The 21,821-nt window shown below is 35.5% G+C and overlaps 1 long non-coding RNA gene across 1 annotated transcript; it reads left to right on the top strand.

Moving 5' to 3' along the window:
* Positions 1-38: 38 nt before the first annotated feature.
* Positions 39-20,585, top strand: LOC128552135 (uncharacterized). Its single transcript, XR_008368980.1, has 4 exons — positions 39-658; positions 8,975-9,172; positions 16,546-16,669; positions 20,450-20,585. It is a non-coding gene; the product is annotated as an uncharacterized LOC128552135 (long non-coding RNA).
* The last annotated feature ends 1,236 nt before the right edge of the window (positions 20,586-21,821 follow it).

The following is a 21,821-nucleotide window of genomic DNA, read 5'->3' as shown; positions in this document are numbered from 1 at the left end:
TTCATGTGTTCTAACTTCCTAATGCCTAAATACTCATTTAGTATAAGGGAGAAGAGTTTAAGCTCCAATTGTCACATTAGAAAGTCATATATTTCTGCCTAGGTGCCTTTCTGTGCCTGGTATAGTACATGTGGGAGCACCTGGAATCTTCTTTCACCATTAAAGCTGGAAAGTTATCCTCTGATCTGTGTCAGTATTACTTAAAACAAAAACAAAACACTGATGATTTCCCATTGTATACCATGTAGTTACAGATAAAAATTTAATTTTATTTTGGTACTCATCTCCAGTGAACTCCTTTCTTGTACCCTTGATTCTTACCTTTCAAATGTTACTCCTGTCTTTTTTGGAAAATACCTTTTATATGTCTAACAGAGGTTGATCTCAAACCCATATGAAAATGTTTTATCTTTTTGACTACCAATTTAAAATAGCATTAAATTTTATGCTCAAAACAATAGAACAGTCTTATTTGTCATGGTTAACAGGGAGCGCCAATGCAGATTATCTACCATATGAGAGGACTGTTGGGGGATGCTACAGAGGACATAGTTAACTCCCTTGATACAAACACACTGGAAGATATAGACAAAGAGGAAGTGTACAGAATGGCCAATGTGCTCGCTACATGTGGTGGTCTTAAGGTGATGCTGGACAGGTAAAATACAGAAGTTACTTCTACATGTTAATTTCATATACTGTCACTTCCCATTACTTTCCCAAATTAAGATATTTTGGTGAGGATTTTATTTTTGCAGTTTTTGCTGACTGTGGGTATAGGGGAAAACATGTATTTGTGGAAATGCTTTGTTATAAATAGTTGGCCATATACTGCTAACATTCTACCAGGAGCACCAATTCCAGCAATACTGAAGAATTGAATAAAAATCGATACTATTATCTTCCCTTGTTTATTAAGATCAACGCTATACACAGTTATCTCTCTTTCACTATCTAAGCTCAATAAACAGATCAATATCGGATTATTTAGAAAGGAGAGCAGACGACATGCTTCAGCTATTTCGCTTAACACCTACGGGAGGTGCCGAACAGAAAGACCTGTAAAAACCTGAGAATAGAGAATTCATTTTATACCAATAGATTTATGTTACATTATTCTTTTATTTGGCATCAGTATATGCAATATGATCTTTATTATCATAGCAATGCTCAGGTGAGTTATTCTGATCGCTTGATGTCCGGCGTTCGTCAACATTTAGCTTGTGTATGCAATAGACGCTGTATTTTTCAACTGATCTTCATGACATTTGGTCAGAATGATTACCTTGATGAAATCTAGGCTGAGTTTGAAAATGGGTCATCTGGGATCAAAAACTAGGTCACTAGGTCAAATCAAGGAAAAACCTTGTGTATGCGATAAAAGATATAGTTTTCAATTGATCTTCATGAATTATGGTCAGAATGATTACGTTGATGAAGTCTAGGACAAGTTTGAAAATGGGTCATCTGGGGTCAAAAACTAGGTCACTAGGTCAACTCGAAGAAAAACCCTGTGTATGCGATAGAAGCTGTATTCTTCAATTGATTTTCATAAAATTTGACCAGAATGATTGCCTTGATGAAATCTATGTCAAATTTGAATATTAGTCATCTGGCATCAAAAACTAGGTCACTAGGTCATATCAAATAAAATACTTGTTTAACTCAAGAGATCACATTCTTGGTCCAATTCTAATGAAAATTCTCCAGAATATTTGTTTCCATGAAATCCCTAGGTCAAACATGTTTACACTGGTATGGTGTGTTTCTCAATAGAGCAACCATCTTGGCTCTCTTGTTTCCTTTGCATTAAGAAACTAAATCATAAAAAGTATAAATCAAAATCATATATGTTAGGCGAATCAAATCAGGTAGTGTAACATATATGTACATCACGTAGCGTAAGATACATGTATACGAAACATAGTACTATAATCTTGAAAAAAAGGAGAAAATAATAGAAAGCAGGAAAAGTTTATAATCTGACCTGCTATTTCATTTTCAGAGGTCATACTCTAATGTGAGTCTGTTGCGTACTTTTATTTCATTCAATAGATTTTTTGATGATTTCAAATTTAATGAATTAGATTTAACTTGACAAATGTAATTTACGTAAATAATAAACATTTGAAAAGCTAATTGTCAAACACGAATGAGAATAAACAGAAACAACAAACTAACAAATACACAGTGTATATGACAACAACGCCTGTTATTAAGTCATTAATAGGAAGTGTGACCTGTTTGCCTTCGAGCCAGTCATGAAGGGTAAAGTAGGTGCGAATTATGATTGACTGATTTAATAGATGTTAGATTGTTAAAACAAGCGTTTATCTCAGCATTGAAAAAAAGTTCAGCAAAAATTTATTCATTTTAAGGGAAATGAAGCTGTCGCACCGATATTTTCGAAACGCAGGAAAATGCCAATGTTACATGATTGATTCTTTAATACTTGCTCTGTTTAATGTTACTCTTTACCAGCTCAATCAGTTTTTCCTTTTATGTAGTGGGAAGAAAATAATAATCGTTATCATCATTATTAATATTATGTTATATTAAATGTATAAGGATTTTTCTTTTCTTTTAGCGCGTTCTATACCCGCTTGAGATTAGCTCTGGGTACATCTCGTATACTAAATCACTTTCACATTATCCTGAACTAAACAGTAATTAATACAGATTATGTATCTGACAACGTTTGTATTCTATTTTGATAATATATTTGAGAATTCGGCTGTTAATATAGACGCAGTGCTTTCACTGCTATCACCGAGATGATTCTTATCTGTGTAATAAATTACATGAGACCCCGGGTCCCTAATAAAAAGATGTTAACAAGCAATAAACTTGCAGAAAAGGTGTTGATTGGTAATAAAGTTCTTTGCTTTCTATGGCAGTAGGAGATGCCCTGAAAACAATTTACTCAAAATAACGCATCATTATATAAATTCATAATCCATAATGCGTAGCAAAGTTGCTAATCAAGTAACTATCTACTTGCAAAGTGCATTATGTCTTATAAGATATTATCTTTTTTATTTATTTATTAACATGAAAGGTCAACATCTTTCCCTGTGGCATTTTTAGCTCACCTGAGCCAAAGGCTCAGGGTAAGCTATTGTGATCACTCACCGTCCGGCGTCCATCCGTAAACTTTTACTTTAAATGACATCTCCTCATAAACCGCTAGGCCAAACTTCACAGGAATGTTCCTTGGGTGAAGCTATACAAAAATTGTTCAAGTAATTGAATTCCATGCAGAACTCTGGTTGCCATGGCAACCGAAAGGAAAAACTTAAAAAAATCTTCTTCTCAAAAACCAGAAGCCCTAGAGCTTATATATTTGGTGTGAAGCATTGCCTAGTGGACCTCTACCAAGTTTGTTCAAATCATGACTGCCCCGCCTGAGGGGTCATATGATTTTACATAGGAAAATATTAAAAAATCTTCTTCTCAAAAACCAGAAGCCCTAGAGCTTAGATATTTGACATGTAGCATTGCCTAGTGGACCTCTACTAAAGTGGTTCAAATCATGACTCCGGGGTCAAAATTGACCCCGCCCCAGTGGTCACTTGATTTTACATAGATATCTATAGGAAAATATTCAAAATTTAAAAATAAATAAACCAGAAGGCCTAGAGCTTAGATGTTTGACATGTAGCATTGCCTAGTGGACCTCTACACAATTTATTCAAATCTTGATCCCCGGGGTCAAAGTTGACTCCGCCCCAGGGGTCACTTGATTTTACATAGGAAAATCTTCAAAATTTTTCTAAAAATAAACCAGAAGGCCTAGAGCTTAGATTTTAACATGTAGCATTGCCTAGTGGACCTCTACAAAAAAAATTCAAATCATGACCCCCGGGGTCAAAATTGACCCCGCCACAGGGGTCACTTGATTTTACATAGATTTCTGTAGGAAAATCTTCAAAGTTTAAAAAAAAATAAACCAGAAGGCCTAGAGCTTAGATGTTTTACATGTAGCATTGCTTAGTGGACCTGTACAAAATTTGTTCAAATCATGACCCCCGGGGTCAAAATTGACTCCGCCCCAGGGGTCACTTGATTTTACATAGGACAGGGTTCCCACATTTTTTCGTCTATGAAATTTAAGGACTTTTCCAGGACTTTTCCAGGACCTTGTTGCGATTTTCAAGGACCTCTGTACGACATATCGGGTTGTACGTTCCCGTCAATTTTTCTAGATTCAGTGTAAAAATATAAGAACAAGAGGGCCATGATGGCCCGATATTGCTTAAAAATTTCTACTTATTAAATAAATACAGGCTCTGCACTCTGCAAATTTTCTTTTTTTTTTTTTTTTTTTCGTCGCTTTGGTCGCTATTTTGTTTCCTTACTGTCCTGAAGTTTTGTTTCTCAAGGAAACTATGAATCATTTACTTGTCTAGCATGTTGTGAAGAATTAATCAACTCCTTCATAATAACTACACCTCTGGTGCCACCTACATTATTTATATAATCTTTGATACACTTCTAGCAATAAAATTATTTTCAGTCAAGTTGTTGTTTGATCACTGAATTCAAGCGTGTCACTAATCACGATTTTCACAATTGTTCTCAAAATAATCGGAATTTCACAGGGCTACTTAAAAATCGACACAAAAATGACCGAAAGCCTAAAATTACTGTTTAAAAATTCAAGCATAGCTACCTATATAGGCCCATCAACCACAAAAACATCGGTATTTTCGAAAAAGGTAATTGAAATGACATCCATGTCCGCAATTTTGAATCATGAATTACTTCCCTTAGCAAAATGGGATAATTCCCGGTATTTTCCCGTACCTTTACCGTTTTCTCGCCAAATTCCCGGTATTTTCACGGCCGGGAGTCAATTTTTGAAATTCACGGACTTTTCCCGTTTTCCCGGAATCTTCAAAAACTTTCTAAAAATAAACCAGAAGGCCTAGAGTTTAGATTTTAACATAAAGCATTGCCTAGTGGACCTCTACAAATTTGTTAAAATCATGACCCCCGGGGTCAAAACTGACCCCACCCCAGGGGTCACTTGATTTTACATAGGAAAACCTTCAAAAATTTCTAAAAATAAACCTGAAGGCCTAGATCTTAGATATTTGACATGTAGCATTGCCTAGTAGACTTCTACAAAATTTGTTCAAATCATGACCCCGGGGTAAAATTGGCCCCGCCCCAGGGGTTACTTGATTGTACTTCGGAAAATCTTCCAAAATATTTCTAAAATCATCAGTTTGTCATTTGAAGCATGTAGCTCATATTATTCAGGTGAGCGATCCAGGGTCATCATGACCCTCTTGTCTTACAGAAAGTGGGAAAATTATAAAAAAAAAATATTATTCCTTTAGTTCCTCCAACACAAAACATCAAATATCATTATAAATCATTCCGGCACTGTCATTGTCACTTCTATAATTATCCACAATCTCACAGAATTGGGGAAAAAAATACTTTCTTTGCTTGGGATTACCTCCTTTTACTGCAGGTAGATTTATAGAAAAAAAAGCCGTTAGAAATTTTTGTCAAGGCTTCATTTCAAAATTCTAGTTCAGATTTCAATGATAGTAGGAAGTGCTTGGTATAAAGCCTTGTTGTGCATATCATTGGCACGTCCGCTCGAAATATTGTTTGCGGAGTTATTACTCCTAAAATCATTTTTGAATAAAATGAGTAGCAACCTAGGTATGGGTCCTGCCGCTAAACAATTTTTCACTGATATATGATCCTTGATTTTTACACTAAAGTTCACATAATACCGTTAAAAATTTTCACATAACACCGTTAATAAATTTCATAGTATTCAGTTACATAGTTTACATTATTTATTTTACATCATTTTTTAGAAACTTAATGTAAATGTAAACTGTCATTTTTATACATTTCATTCCGCTATAATTGTGAAAAGGTAAATAGTTATACATAATCAGTTTCACATAAAAGTAATGCTCTGGCCATTCTAAAAATCATATTCTGTAATATAAAGAATAATCATCAGACTATATATAAAGGTTACAGTGTCAATAATAGTAAATATAGGCAAGTTGGCGAGCGTAGCTAGCGGAAAAAAAAAGAATGGACATTCAAGGATATTTTGATATAATGAAAAATGGAAGCTTTGCCGAAAAGGGAGTGCGATCGCACCCTTGCAGTATATGTTTCTTTGTTGTAAGTTAACATTAACTTCCCGGTTTTATTTTCTCAGCAAGGGAGAAAAATCGTTTTTGAAATATCTCTCAAGCATAATTATAGATTGACGAGCACTTTAATGTATAAAAGACTGTTGAGAAAATAATGTAAAAAAAGAGGATAATTTGTTTAGTATTGTGCACTTTAAGCACATAACTGTAGTCACTGAAAATTAAATGCACGGCTTCTACCAGTTTCATCCACAAAGGGATACAGATTTTGATAGTTTAAAAATCTCAACACTAGCTTAAAGTGAACTTCAGATGATCACCAAACTGTAATTACATGGTCTCCGATCAGTCTAATTTCAGTATGCACAGTTAATGGGTGTGACTTTTCACTGTGTTAAAGCAACTTAAAGATAGTTTGCTCGTTGCATTTTAACATTTTCCATGAAAAAACAGCAACAATTACTTGCTGAGAACAGATTAACTTGTACCGGTAAACAATCCAAGAACACTTGTTAGGCCAACTGCCTGCCATCACATAACAGAAATACTGTAAAACAAAAGGCACTTACCAAAACAAACCAATAAATGAATAAATGTGTTTTGAAACGCTACCTAGACAGTCCGCATTCGATGTTCACAGTCAGATTTCACATAAACTGACAATGTCTTGTAGTATCCATGAATCACTACCAAACCACCAAACATAGCTAAATACTTTTTATACGAAGAAAGATTACATTCAGTTCATTACGCACGCATGAGAAATAGGTGCAGCAACTTAAATTTTGACCTTTTTACAAACCATCTCTGAGATGATCCTATTTGCACATGTGGAGATGGAATTGAAGATACAGAACACTTCTTTTTCAAATGTACCCGGTTTCGAATTGCAAAACTACAACTCTTTCAAAGTACTCGCTCTTTCCATCCATTAAAGCCCACGCAAACCTCTTTTTGGTGCAGATACTTTGACTGATTCACAAAATGAAAAGATCTTTAATGACGTACAGGTATACATAAAAAATACAGGACAATTCCATTAACGAGAATAGTTATAGCGCTTCCTGGTCACAAAATACATGTAGTATCTAGTTCAACAGGGGGTCGAGCATCCAGGGGGCTGAATGGGGGTGGGGGGGGGGGAGGTTGTGGGGCGGTCGGTCGATCGCGTTGGTGGCATTTTTACAGAAGTACAACCATAGTTTTTGTAAAATCATTATTTCCCATTTTTGTTTCCACTTTTTCTTTTCTTTTTGTTTGTGTAATTGAAACTTATTTCTATGTGTTTTTCCTCATTTCTTTAAATTATAAAAACCGCCATTAGTTTAATCTACAATTATTTGAAGCAGTGGGAAGGGCTGCTTATAATGTTGGTATAACTTAAAGTCCAACACATTTGCTATTTTCATACTTTTATAACAAAGATAAACAATGTGAGATCATATTCTAAGGCAACTGTCCGGTACAATGACTTGAATGTTGGTAAATAGCTATTATGTCGGTAACTTATGTTTTCTGTTTATATATGCATGCACCAACTTTGAATGAGTCGAGCCATGAGAAAACCAGCATAATGCATTTGCGACCAGTATGGATTAAGACCAGCCTGTGCATCCGCGCAATTGGTCAGGACCCATGCTGTTCGCTTTCAAAGCCTATAGGAATTAGAGAAACTGTTAGCGAACAGCATAGATCCTGACCTGACTGCGCAGATACATGCTGTCGCAAACGCACTCTGTTTGATATACGCCCGAAGGGACGTATTATGTTATGGTCCCGGTGTCCGTCCATCCGTTAGCAATTTCGTGTCCGCTCTGTAACTCTTGAACCCCTTGAAGGATTTCAAAGAAACTTGACACAAATGTTCACCACACCGAGACAACGGGCAGAGCACATGTTTTGAATGTCTCATTTCAAGGTCAAGGTCACACTTAGGGGTCAAAGGTCCTATGAGTGTGTTTCATGTCTGCTCTGTAACTCTTGAACTGCTTGAAGGATTTCAAAGAAACTTGGCATAAATGTTTACCATACTGAGACGACCTGCAGAGCGCTTGTTTCGGATGACTAGCTTCAAGGTCAAGGTCACACTTAGGAGTGAAAGGTCATATATGACTTTGCTTTGTGTATATTGATATGCATTGCAGTGCTCTTGTTTTTATTTGGCAGATCCCTTTTTGTTCTCTTACAGTAATTTTTTTTTTGAAATACTTCCCTTTTTTTATTACTATATTATTATTTATTTTGAAACTTTTTTATTATTGGCAGTAGGGAAAAACCGAGGCCACTTTTCTGTGGTACAACATGGATGGTACATCAAAGTTTTAGGTGTATTTTGACATAATTTTACCAGGTAAAATTTTTTTGTGGACTTTGAAAAATTATTTTTTTGAAATTTCTTCTTTTTCTTGTTCCTGTCCTTTGGGCTTCAACAGTCAAGTTCTTTAAATTTTGCTCCCATCCTCTGATGTAACCCTTCGGGCGTATGTTGCCCCTCTTGGCGGCGCTCTTGTTTTATATGGCGCAGCTCAAATAAAATTTGCACGTGAAAGCAAGTATGATGTCACGTCCGGATAAACAAATGCGCTTACAGTCCGCGCGTATATTTTGGAGCTTGATTTCTATGTTAAACATGCTATATGGAAAGGTGACAGCGATTTAAATGAATAAAATACAATCCATACTTACTAACAAAACAAGACAATTCGGATTGACAGCGAGAAGTATGCGTAAAATTGCGATACAACTAGCTGGAGTCAATCTTGGTCGCAAGACGCACATAAATGTATAGCAAGAAAATGTCTCAAAACTGCCAATCTTCACTTGAACAATTTTTTTTTCAGTTTTACCTCGGGAGCGTCAACTATTCGAAGAAAAGTTATAGCTGTGGAAGTGTCTGGGGCTATGGAAGGGTCTAATGCTACGGATCCTAGTCCAAATGATAAGACGTTTCGGGACAGCGTGATAACATTTGACTGTCGTTGAGGGATGACAGCTAAAAAAATCAGATCATAAAATATGTCATCCAATAGACCAAATGAGTAAGGCTATACCGATCCGTAACCCTAGACAATTCCAAGAGCTATTCTACTCACCCTACATGTGCTTGATGCCTTGGTTAAATTTCTATGTGCAAGTACAATACTAGTCCAAATTATTTGACGTCAAAACTGATTCTGAGATATTTTCGTGATAGGTCATAATCCCTCTCTTTACGTCGTGGAGGAAAGATATTGACCTATGCAAAAATAATCACAATATCGTGGCTCACGTACAGTAAGTTGGACTAGTACAATACTATCAGCCAAAAGCTATACATAGCTTATGTTTATAATGTTATTTTATCTACCAACAATAAATAAATATAAACTTGACTTGACTTACCAAGCTGTATCTCGGTTACAGCTACATGTATGACATCCTTCCCATCCAAGGTCAGTGTAATACCAAGTTAGAGAATTCTCACTGGTGCCAGCCTAGAAAGAAAATGCCTCTGTACATGTTCTATCCTACCCCTAGGTATTCTATAAGAACCATGGTCATGAACGGGAAAATATACTAACCCGTTTCAATCGGGCATTTCATACATACAGCATGCAGTTTGGTAAATGTGTACTATGGATATCAAACAAATGGTAATTTATCTTCCATTGTGTACCAGTCACATTTCTTCAATACTTCTTATCTTACAAAAACAACGCGTAGTTTATAGTTTTTTCAACGTTACACAAAAAAAAACAATAGTTCTTATAGAATACCTAGGGGTAAGGTATAACATGTACAGAGGCATTTTTTTCTGTTCTGGTGCCAGTGAGAATTCTTGTTAAGGGGGCGATATTGTTTTTACCCTGTGTGTCTGTCCTTCATTCTATCTGTGTGTCACACTTCATTTCCTACCAATAACTGGAACCACTTGACCTAGAACCTTGAAACTTCATAGGATGGCAGAGCTTATGGAGTATACGGCCCCTATTGTTTTTGGGGTCTCTCCATTAAATGTCAAGGTAACCATTTCCAATCAATAACTTGAGAACCACTTGACCCAGAATGTCGAAACTTCGTATGATGATTGGACATGCAGAGCAGATGACCCCTATTGATTTTGAATTCACTCTGTTCAAGGTAAAGGTCACAGGGGCCTGAACATGAAAAGCCATTTCTGATCAGTAATTTGAGAACCACTTGACCAAGAATGTTTAAACTTCATAGGATGATTGGACATGTAGAATAACTAACCCTAACCCTTATTGATTTCGGGGTCACTCTATTAAAAGTCAAGGTCACTGCAGCCAGAATATTGAAATCCATTTCCTGTCAGTAACTTGAGAACCATTTGACCTAGAAACTTCAAACTTCATAGGGTGATAGGACTTGCAGAGTAATTGACCTCTTTTGTTTTTGGGGTCACTCAATCAAAGGTCAACATCACAGGGGCCATCTCCCTGTCACACTTAATTTTTTCCATAACTGGAGAACAGCTTGACCAAGAACCTTAAATTTCATAGGTTGATAGGGCTGATTGTTGCTGATCAAAAACTTGAGAACCACCTGAACCAGAATGTTAAAACTTGTTAGGATTCTGGGACATGTTCACTGTGATGACCTGACATGCAATGCAAAGGTTCCATAACTGCACTTCGCTGATTTATAAAATTTTTCCACTTAACAGTTTTTGGTTCAGTTTTTGTATGTAAGCTGGGATCTCAGTACCCACTGAAACTTTACACACTTTTCAACTGTAATGAGCTGACATGCACTGTACAAGTTCCATAACTCTATCTTGCATTAATACAAAATTGTGCCCCTCTTTTGACATTGATATTTATATTTGACACCTTTGTTCAAGTTTTCCATGTAAGTACATATAGCTGTTATTTCAAGGCATGTAGCATTGAAACTTAAGATTTTCTTTTTCTTAGTCAAGTCGTGTAAATCTGACATGCATTTTGGGCAACTTTTGCCCCCTTTTGGACTGAGAAAATCCTGATTAAAGTTTTGCATGCAAGTTACTATCTCCAAAACTAATGTAGAATACTGGATTGAAACTCTATAAGATATTTCAACGTTCAGGGTAATATTCCTGCTTCTGGGACAACAATTCGAATAGCCAAGCATTGGCTGTCTTATGGCCTTATTTTTACACTGGCATTACAAAATATTTTTACGGTGCTGTTGGCAGAATGGGGGCAGAGACTAAACTGAATTCTGTTTGGATTGATTATTTGAAATGCTCTGAAATACAATGTGCAAGCTTAAATTATTTTATGTAAAAAGGTTACCATTTAGAAATTTCATTTTAACAATTCCTTTACTCACTTAACATCAAACGCACGCTATTCTGCACATTTAGTTTTATGCGTTAAGTCGTTTGAAACTGACTAAAAATAATAAATTAAGGCGTCAGAAACCTGTAAAATCATACATCGTGATAGAGTTTACATATGTAGCATGTAATGTAAAACGATGTATAATTTTTTTTTTGTTGATTGAAAATAGAATATCAAAATAAATATAAGGTGTTCCGTTATTTCTATGTGTAACGCGTAACAAGAAACATATTTAATCTGTTTTTAAAATGTTGTAGGAGTAGCAATTCTTATCCGATTTTGATAATTTTTGCACCAACGTGTTCTGGATTTGGCGCGTAAATACGACGTTATACTTATGACGTCAGATACTTTGTTTGCGTCATTTCAAATGTAAACAACGGTAGTGCGTCGTAGCGTAACGCATTCGATACAACTAGAACACGGTATGTAAAAATGTTTATCTTGTGTTATTCTGTTTATTTTTTTAAAAGAAAATTATATCATGTAAAAGTACATATTACAAACAGATGGATTTTGTAAACGAAAGTATAAAATGCCACTGTGTTATTGGTCAATTTGAGATTTAAAATAATTACAAATTTTCTGACGTCGTAGTTTTTGTCATATTTGTTCAACGGGTATCCTACCTGAATCAATAGTAATGTGTTTTTATGCTCTGAAGCCTGAAACCAGTTTACCTCTAAATAAATGTACAAAATCATATCTTCCTATTGGTATATAACATAATACACTTTTAGATAAAACAGCGTATATAGTGTTATGCTAAAAAAATTACATTATTTCTGTCGACGTTCAAATACGAGTATACAAGGAAGTGTCAGTTTCTTGACGTACGTTTTTGCTCCAAGTTCTGATCTATATGCTGTACGTAATTTTGGGATGGATATACGTAATGAAAAAGCATAAATACATTTATAATTAATTTTCAGATGAAGGATAAACCTCCTATAGGTCTTTCTCCGGCAGAAAGGTTACAGTGGTATAAAAATAAAAAGAAAGAAAAAAACAAACAAGCTGTCAGTAAACATAGAAGCTCTTTTCCCAAGTCTGAAAGGAAGACACCAACAAATAAGAAATACATAAAGTATCTAGAGAATCTAAATAAAATTCAGCAAAAGAAAGAACACATCAGACAATTAACAAAAGAAAGAGTACGTAAATTTCGGACAAAACAACCTACTGAAACAGAAAGCAGCATAACTGTCACTAAGCCATTTAAAAACAGAATGCAAAAGAGCAGGGCCGTGAAATGTGTAAAAGATACTATTAGAGATTATACACCTGAGAAAAGATCTGAAATTATATCTGCTTTAATATCGGCAAACAGTCCTAACTCCTTAAAAACAAGACGGCGCCTTGAATTTGAAAAGGTGATTAAAGGTGAAGGCGAAAAAATTCGTGAAAAGGTCGCAGATGCTGTTCTGTCTGACGTACAAACTTCATTACGTATTATCAAAGGTTTATCAACGGAATGCAGAACAAAAACTCAGGAAGTCGTCTCATGTATAGTAGGCAACAATATTGAAACAAATAAACTACAAACTGCCCTAAGTAATCATTCCAGTTTAAATAGGCGACTGGTGAACAAAGGTTTGAAACTTAATAAAAAGATAATCAGTGGCGAAGCTGTTAATCTACCACGCACGCGCAAGACAAGAAAAGACAAATTGAGCGAAGGCGCCCGTAATAAAATAGCGGAATACTGGGTCAAAAACAGTCAACCTCTCAATGATAAAAGGAAGGTTATTAGAGAACGCATTGGTCCGAAAACATACATAGAACATCCAAAACATATCTTAACATCAACACAATCAAGTATATATTTAAATTTTGTTAAGGAAAATCCTGATATCAAAATAGGGCAACGGCTCTTTGAATCTCTAAAACCATACTACATTAAATCTGCAAAAAGAAAAGATAGAATTACCTGTTTATGTAAACAGCACGTTGAAGTTTCCAGCTTATTTAAAAAAGCAAAAGAGTGCAGAAAGTCGATTTTGGACAAAACGCCAAATTTAAAAGATGATTATGTTTTATGGGAAAGTTTGTCTGATATAACTGAAGAAAGTCTATGCCCGCCTGTATCAATCAATGATGAAAAAATGTTTAGAATGTCCTGTTTAAAACGTGATTGTACAAAATGTGGTGTAAGTAACATAAAGTTGATGGCACAAGAATTGGACGATAGTACTAGTTTTGTAACCTGGAACAGGTATGAGTACGTATTTATAGGTAAGAAAGACAGAAATGGTAAAGATATAAAAAAGCAACAGTTTGTAAAAGTTACTTCCACAATGAAAGAAATGTGGGATTACATCAAAAACTCGCTTTCAAATTTTCCACTACACAATTTTTTGTGTCATTGGCAGAGACAACAACTACATAGTATCGTAGATAATTTACCGGAAGGGCATGTTGTCATGGTACATGATTACTCGGAGGACTTCAAGTGTGAACTTCAGGACGAGATTCAATCCGATTATTTTTCACGAAATGAAGTATCTATACATGTAACTGTTTTATACCGTCATGAAACAGAAAATACTGGATCAAGCTCGACGCATGTACCAAACATTGTAAAAGAATATGCTTTTGTAATTTTTGAAAGTAATACTCATGACAGAGATACAATTCACCATGTTCGCAAACTTTTGATCGAATATTACCTGAAAGATCAGTTGAAGTACGATTTAAAATATGTACATGAATTTACCGATGGCTGTAGTCAGCAATATAAATCTAAATTTTGTATGCGTGATGTCAGCTTCTCAGAGTCAGATTTCAACTGTCCAACACAAAGAAACTACTTTGAAACGTCCCATGGTAAAGGTGAGCAGGACGCCGCGGGTAGCCATGTTAAAAACAAAGCACATATGTCTGTAATTCGTAGAGAATGCGAAATTCATAACGCAAAAGATTTGTATTTGTATTTAGATAAATACTTCCGTAATCCATCAACTTCTTCATACAAGCCTAGGAATGGGGATACAAAACTGAAAGGGCGTTTGTTTTTCTATGTTGAGGACAGCGAAATAGACAGACAAAGGTATACGTTAAAGGTTAAAGCTGTAAAAGAAAACAGAAAATTACACTGCATACGCTCAATGTCCGGTAATCCAGGTATCCTATATGTAAGGAAAATATCCTGCTACTGTCCTTCGTGTACTGACCAAGATTATGAGAACTGTGTATACAACGGTATAATTGACCCCTGGGAGAAACGACACTTGAATTAAGTTTTCAAGTCTACTAATATCTGTGTATAGTTTTCATTATTAAAGATCTGTGACTATGTTTCCTAGATTCGTGAACCAAGCGAGCTTATCAAATAAGACTTAAATCTAGTTATATACAGACACTCTGATATACAGAATCTATAATTTGAAACTTTTTAATCAAACAATGCCCAATATAATGCGCGTTTGTTGTCCTGAATATTTGATTAAGCTATTATTCGTAGTTAGATCACACAGTGTAAATGTAGTCTCTTTTCTTTTTCAATACCATGTCATTTCATTCGTAAGGTCTTTAACAATTGTAAGCGTAAGAAATTACAGTTTGACAGGCCTATTATATTTAAACACTTGATCGAAATTTATATAGCACTGGTCACTTTTACACCTATTATAAATGCTTGATGGTTTATGACGTTCTAAAGCTCTGTTTTTAGAACACAAAAATAGTTGTAAGAACTAAGTTTTTTAAAAACATAAATATAAACAAGCATGCTCCTGTTGTATTATGGTGTGTGGCGTGGAAGCCGCTAACCCTCCGAGTTTTCTTTCTGCTGATAAGTGATGAGTAAATTACGAGTTTTGGAGTCGGAAATATAGACCTGTTTTATTTTGGTATATTGTGGTGTGTGGCATGGAAGCCGCTAACCCGTTTGTTGTTTCTTTTTCCTGTTGATTTGTTAAACATATTTTTGTTAAACCTAAACTTTGTGGTTGGTGGCATGTAAGCCTCTAACCCAGTTCTACTTCATGTAGAAATTTCATTTGTTGTGAAAATAGCTTGTTTTGTAAATCATTTTCACTATGATATGCAACATAATTATGCTAATGTCAGTACTTAGGGAATATAAACATGTTTTGATATTTGGTTATAGAGTTGCACATTTTATAAACAAAACAATTTTGTAATATGAATGTATTTTGTATGTATCCGATGATGCATTATACTGTATCATTTTCGTTGTCGGTAAATATGACCTGTATACAGACAAATTTGAACATGCAAAAGTAAAAATCAACTTGTATTTCCATCTTTTTTCTTTGTTTTGCGTATGGTGGTACATTCATTTTTACGAGTAAGCTGTTAGATAAATTATTCATCCCGAACACATGAGACCATTTATAAATAAAGGAAGAGAAAAACGGAGATTTCGGCAACCGATAACTGGGGAAGAAGCTTAGACAATATTAATCCTTTTCTCCTGGGCAAGTTTATTTGGATTTTCGATTGGCGTAAAATAAATTAAATGCATCAGTCTGCATTTTATTTTGCATCAGAAGTTACCTCCCTCTAATTCCCGCGATCTGTCAGATCTGCACGTGTCGGTGTTTACGCATGCGCGGGCCTAAAATTAGATGCACTTGGTTCCCGTTCCTGTTCAACATAGCTGTGTAGTGCGTATCCGATAAAGGAATCCAGAGTACATGTACACAGCGGAGGGAGTTATTTATAGTTTAATTTCGAGGTCAGTGATGTTATTGTACTTAAAAAAACAAAACAAATAAGGTAAAGTAAATTATGCCGAAGTTTCGTCAATAAATCGAATTGGCATAAGTCAAAGCTGCTATACTGATAATATTTTACTGTTTTTTCATTTTTTTTGGATTTGAAATACAATGTAATGGACGTACAAATGATGCATTGAAAGGCAAACTCACTTAAATAGTATGTTCGAACCAGCTTTCTTTCTTTTTGGGAGAGGGGCGGATTATGGATATTGTATATGATCTTGTGACGTCCAAAATCATATTTTAGCGTCAACACGTTGTTTAAATGACGTTACATAAATGTGCAGAATAGCGTGCGTTTGATGTTAAAGAAGGAGCAATATTTTTCTGATTTATTTGAAGGTAATCTACAATGTGATTGTACAACTGCCACAGAAATGAACTTCAACAGAGGAGCAGAACTGGCCGTAGATCAGTGGGAGAGGTGCTCTAATGAACTTTAGCTGTTTCCAGCTTAAAACATATGGTATGATTTGTGTTTAGCTCAACCATACAAAGGGGCCTCCTTGACTAAGTGGTTAAGGTCTCTGACTTCAAAACAATTGCCCCTCATCGAAGTGGGTTCGAGTCTCACTATGGGGTGTGGAATTCTTCATGTGAGAAAGCCATCCCGCTCCCTTACGGAAGGTTGGTGGTTCTACCCAGGTGCTCATGAAATAATGTGTGGAAGGAACTTGGGGTCTTCCTCCACCATTAAAGCAGGAAAATCGCCATATGACCTATAATTGTCAGTGCAATGTTAAACCCAACAAAATAAATCTATTAATCAACCATACGAAATATATGGAGAGCTGTTTTACTCTGCCTAGTGTTGGCTTCTGTTTCACATCTTGGTTAAATTGTCTGTTTTTACTTGATGGATTTGCTTAAAACTTTGAAAAGTAGTTTCTCATCACTCACTTTTTCATAAATTATCTTTTTTTTGTTGAGCCTTCTTGCTGAAGTGAAGACATAGTTGTCCAAATGACTGTTTGTTGTATGTGTGTGCATCTGTGTATCCAGATTTGTTTGTCTGTACCACAACTTTGACATGCACAGAGCAATCTTATTTCAGTGGGTTTTTTTCCGATAGTTTGGGAATGGGGCCGGAGCCTTTACCATTGGAAAAATGCTTCGTAAAACACGGAAATTTGCAGAGCTCCAGATAAGGTTTTGTACAATTAGTAACGGTACTACCAAATTTTCTATGAAATTCGTAATAGTACTACCTGATATATTTTCTAATTAGTAATGGTACTACCTGATATTTTGTGAAATTAGTAATGGTAGTTCCAGATAACAGACAAAAATGAGCATAAGTCATATCATCGGTGAACAGTATCTCACTCGAATAAAAACTGAAAGTAAAACTGTGTAAACTAAAATTACATATTATATTCAAATCAATTCATCGATGGAAGTCAGTTAGATTTAACATAATAATACATTACATGTCGTTCTTTTACCATATATGACAAAAAATGTGTACACTATTCCAATTAATCTCACGGTTATAAAACATTGTGTTATTTTTTGCTCTCGGACATGCTGACAATTAAACAAAGTGTCAAATACGTAACCACGGCGCCAATTGGCTGAACACAATCTACTGTAGTGTATCGGATAATTTGATTCGCTTCACACTTCTCGGGAAACTCTCGCAAGTACCTAAAGTAGGCAGAGCTTACATTATGCTATTGGCGTGTGTTTCGTCTATTCCACACTCATTTGACACCGTGCAAATTGTCAACAGTCGGGATAGCGTTGATTAGCGCAACTTGGCGCAGACATGCAACTCGGCTCGATCTTCCTTTGAAATTTGTAATACTGTTTACATGTCGTACTGATACGACCACATTTTAAAATAAATTCGTATTGATACGGCCACATTTTAAAATAAATTCGTATCAGACCCCTAACAAATTCGTTATTACGAAAATACGGCCCTTATCTGGAGCTCTTTGAATTGGGATTTTATATTTCAGAATAAATGAACTAACAATACTTTTTAGGCAAGATTTATGGTAAAAGATATCATATTTATTCATTAAAAAAAAAAACTTCTACAAGCAAATATTCATCTCTCATTGAGCTTGCAATACAACAGACATGACTGTACCTTGTGTTTCATTATAACTTAGATCGTTACCTGAATCAGTCGTCACTGATGCTGTTATTGTCAGTTTTTCCTTATTTTTACTTTCGGTTTCAAATTGACTTGACATAGCCGTTGTAGGTGTAATAATTTGCATGTTTAACGAATCTGTTGGTTTAAGGTTTGTTTGACGAACAAAACATCAATTTTGACGTACTTTTAGCGTCACTTTTAATGATTTACTTAGGTATACTTTCTTGCTTGGTCTAAACCTTTTATTTACAGACATAGATTCACTTCCAAATAACATTGCAGGAAATCTCATAATTATAGGAAACTCAGACCCTAGTTAGCTCATCTGATTTTTGGAAATAAAAGTTGAGTTTAATATGTCATCATTTTGCCTGCTTAAGTTTTATGTTTAGGTCAGCTTTTCTCCTAAACTATTAAAACTATTGTTTTAAAACTTGCAAGACTTTTCACCATCAATAGTTGACTCTGTACAGCAAGAAACTAATCTCCATCCTGCTTTTTGCAAGAATCATGGCCCCTTTTGGACTTGGAAAATATCATAAAAAAAAACGCATAGGTGATATGTGCATCTTATATTTCTTTGTATTTTCTAAACATTTTATAAACTGTCTCTTCTTTTGTAGTGTGAAGTTACAGTAAAGCAAAATGGCTAAAGACTGTTAATTCAGAACTGAAGAGATGCAGGTCTTTGTTCTATATGGTGTATGATGTGTGATGGAACCATGGTGGAATTTTGGATTTCATCGTTCTTTTCTCTATCTGTTTGTTCATTCGTCCGTCCGTCTGTACGAGGTTAACCAAATGGGACAGTTTCGTCTAGCATCAATACCCCTTACTAGAATGACTTGATACTAATGCAGATGTAATCTGTGACCATTCCTCATCTTCAGACATCGCCTGACCTCATTTTGACCTTGACCTCATTTTGGACTTAGGTTGCTTTATATGGGCCATCTCTTGGTTAACTAAATGGGACCGTTTTGTCTAGCATCAAGAATGAATTGATACTAATACAGATGTAACCTGTGACCATTCCTCATCTTAAACAACACATGACCTCAGTTTGACCTTGACCTTGACCTCGTTTTGGACTTAGGTTGCTTTGTATCGACAAGGATGCCACCGGGGACATCAAACGTTTATTGAACGCAGCTCTTTGTTTTAGAATTGATGGATGCTTCAATAATTACTATAAATGCAGTTTTATATTTTGTACCCCACGACAACAAAGTTGTAAGGGGGTATACTGGTTTCAGGTTGTCTGTCTTTCTGTCCGTCTGTCCGTAGATACAATCTTGTGCGCACCAACTCTCCTCATCCCCATGACAAAATTTAATGAAACTTCACAAAAGTGATCAGTAACAACAGTAGTTGTGCATGATTCCATTAGGTTCTTTCAGAAAAAAAATTTGCAGAGTTATGGGACTTTGTTTTCTGTTACTATACTACATATACATAGACACAGTCTTGTGCGCACCAACTCTCCTCATCCCCTTGACACAATTTAATGAAACTTCACACAAGTGATCAGTAACAACAGTAGTTGTGCATGGTGCATGTTAGGTTCTTCCAGAAAAAAATTTGCAGAGTTATGGGACTTTGAGTTTTGTAACTGTACTATATACATACAGTCTGCATATGCAATCTTGTGCGCGCATAATCTCCTGAACCCATGCACACAATTTAATGAATCTTAACACAAGTGATCAGTAGTAACCCTAGTTGTGCATGGTGCATGTTAGGTTTTTTTTTCAGAAAAAAATTCTGCTCAGTTATGGAACTTTGTTTTTTTGTTAATATACTATATACATACAGTCTGCATGTACAATCTTGTGCGCACCTAATCACCCGAAGCCTTGTACACAATTTAATGAAACTTCACACAAGTGATCAGTACCAACCCTACTTGTGCATGTTACGTTCTTTTAGATAAATATTCTGCAGAGTTATGGGACTTTGTTTTTTGTTACTATACTATATACATAGAGTCTTTATACTTACAGTTCACATAATTATGCAGTCTTGTGTGCATCAAATTGCAATGTACAGTGTCAGTGCATGTGGGGGGTACATTTATCACCTTCAGTGATAGCTCTAGTCATACCATTTAACCACTACCATACCATATATGTTTTACAGGACTATAGGACAGAGATGTGTGTATCAGTCTGTCAGGCTATCACTTGTCCAGCCGACAAATTTGCAATGGATACGTAGATTCTCAAATAACTTGGCATAACTTTTCACAGTTACAAAGACAGGTTGCAAAGGATTTTAGGTAATTTTTCTTCGTTGGTGTAAAATCTTTTCAGTTTACCTGAGCACAAAGTGCTCATGGTGAGCTTTTAGGATCATTGGTTGTCTGTTTTCCATCTATCATCCAAAATGTCTCCATCTCCTCCTAAACCACAATGCCAATTTCAACCAAATATCACAGGTTTGCTCTTATTTCAGATTTCTTAAAATCTAGACTATCATAGCAGAATTAATATTCTACTCAGAAGTTGCTGACTCCAGAAATGTTCCTTGGGTGACCTTTACCAAAGTCCTTCAAGTGAATCAAGTCATTCTGTTTCATTAAAAAACATAGCCGCCAGAGGGCAGGGCTATTTTTCCTAATATGGCTGTATGGAAAACTTTTGAAAATCATTCTAAAACTGCTTGTCAAGTTTTAAAATAATTTCACAACAATTTTCCTTACCTTACCCTTTCCCAGATTTCTTTAAATCATTTTTTTTTATTAAAAACCATGGGGGCCAGGCTAGTTTTTCCAGTATGGCTATATGGAAAACTTAGAAAATCTTCTTTGAAATGTCTGGCTGGAACTGAAACTAATTTTAAAGCAATGTTTTTTGGATGGCCCTCTACCAAAGTCCTTCAAATCATTCTGTTTCTTTAAAATTCATGGTTGGCAGGAGGTGGGGCTAGTTTCTCGTAAAGGCTATATGTATAAAGTTTTGAAATCTTTAACTCTCGTACCTCATGTCTGATTTCTAAATAACATGACAGCAATGGTTCTTGGGCGACACTCTTCTAAATTCCTTCAATGTATGTATGTTTGTCTGGGGTCGTGGCTAGTTTTCTCTATATGGCTTCTTTAAATACCTTCTTCCAAACTTCAGGCTCGATTTCAAAACAATTTTGCAGCAATGTTCATTGGGTGAATTTGTACCAAATTCCTTCAAGCCATATGGTTATGTCAAAAGAAATATGGCTGCCAGGGGGTAATGGTTAGCTTTCTCTATATGGCTATATGGAAACTTCTAAAATCTTCTCCTCTCAAAGTTCTTGTTTGATTTCAAAATAATTTCATTGCAATTTTCCGTGGATGATCCTGTATCAAAGCCCTTCAAGCCAGATTAATTTGTTAGTTTTCTCTATATGACTGTATGGAGAACTTAATCTTTTCTTTAAATCTTCTCTTCTGAAACTGCTGACCTAAACTCTAAATAACGAGGACAAAAGTAACTTTATTTCAAGATGCAATACAGTTGGGCATGCCGGGTCATCC

This window comes from Mercenaria mercenaria, unplaced genomic scaffold (genome assembly GCF_021730395.1).
Source record: "Mercenaria mercenaria strain notata unplaced genomic scaffold, MADL_Memer_1 contig_2071, whole genome shotgun sequence".
NCBI classification, from domain to species: domain Eukaryota; kingdom Metazoa; phylum Mollusca; class Bivalvia; order Venerida; family Veneridae; genus Mercenaria; species Mercenaria mercenaria.
This window is presented reverse-complemented; position numbering and strand designations above follow the sequence as displayed.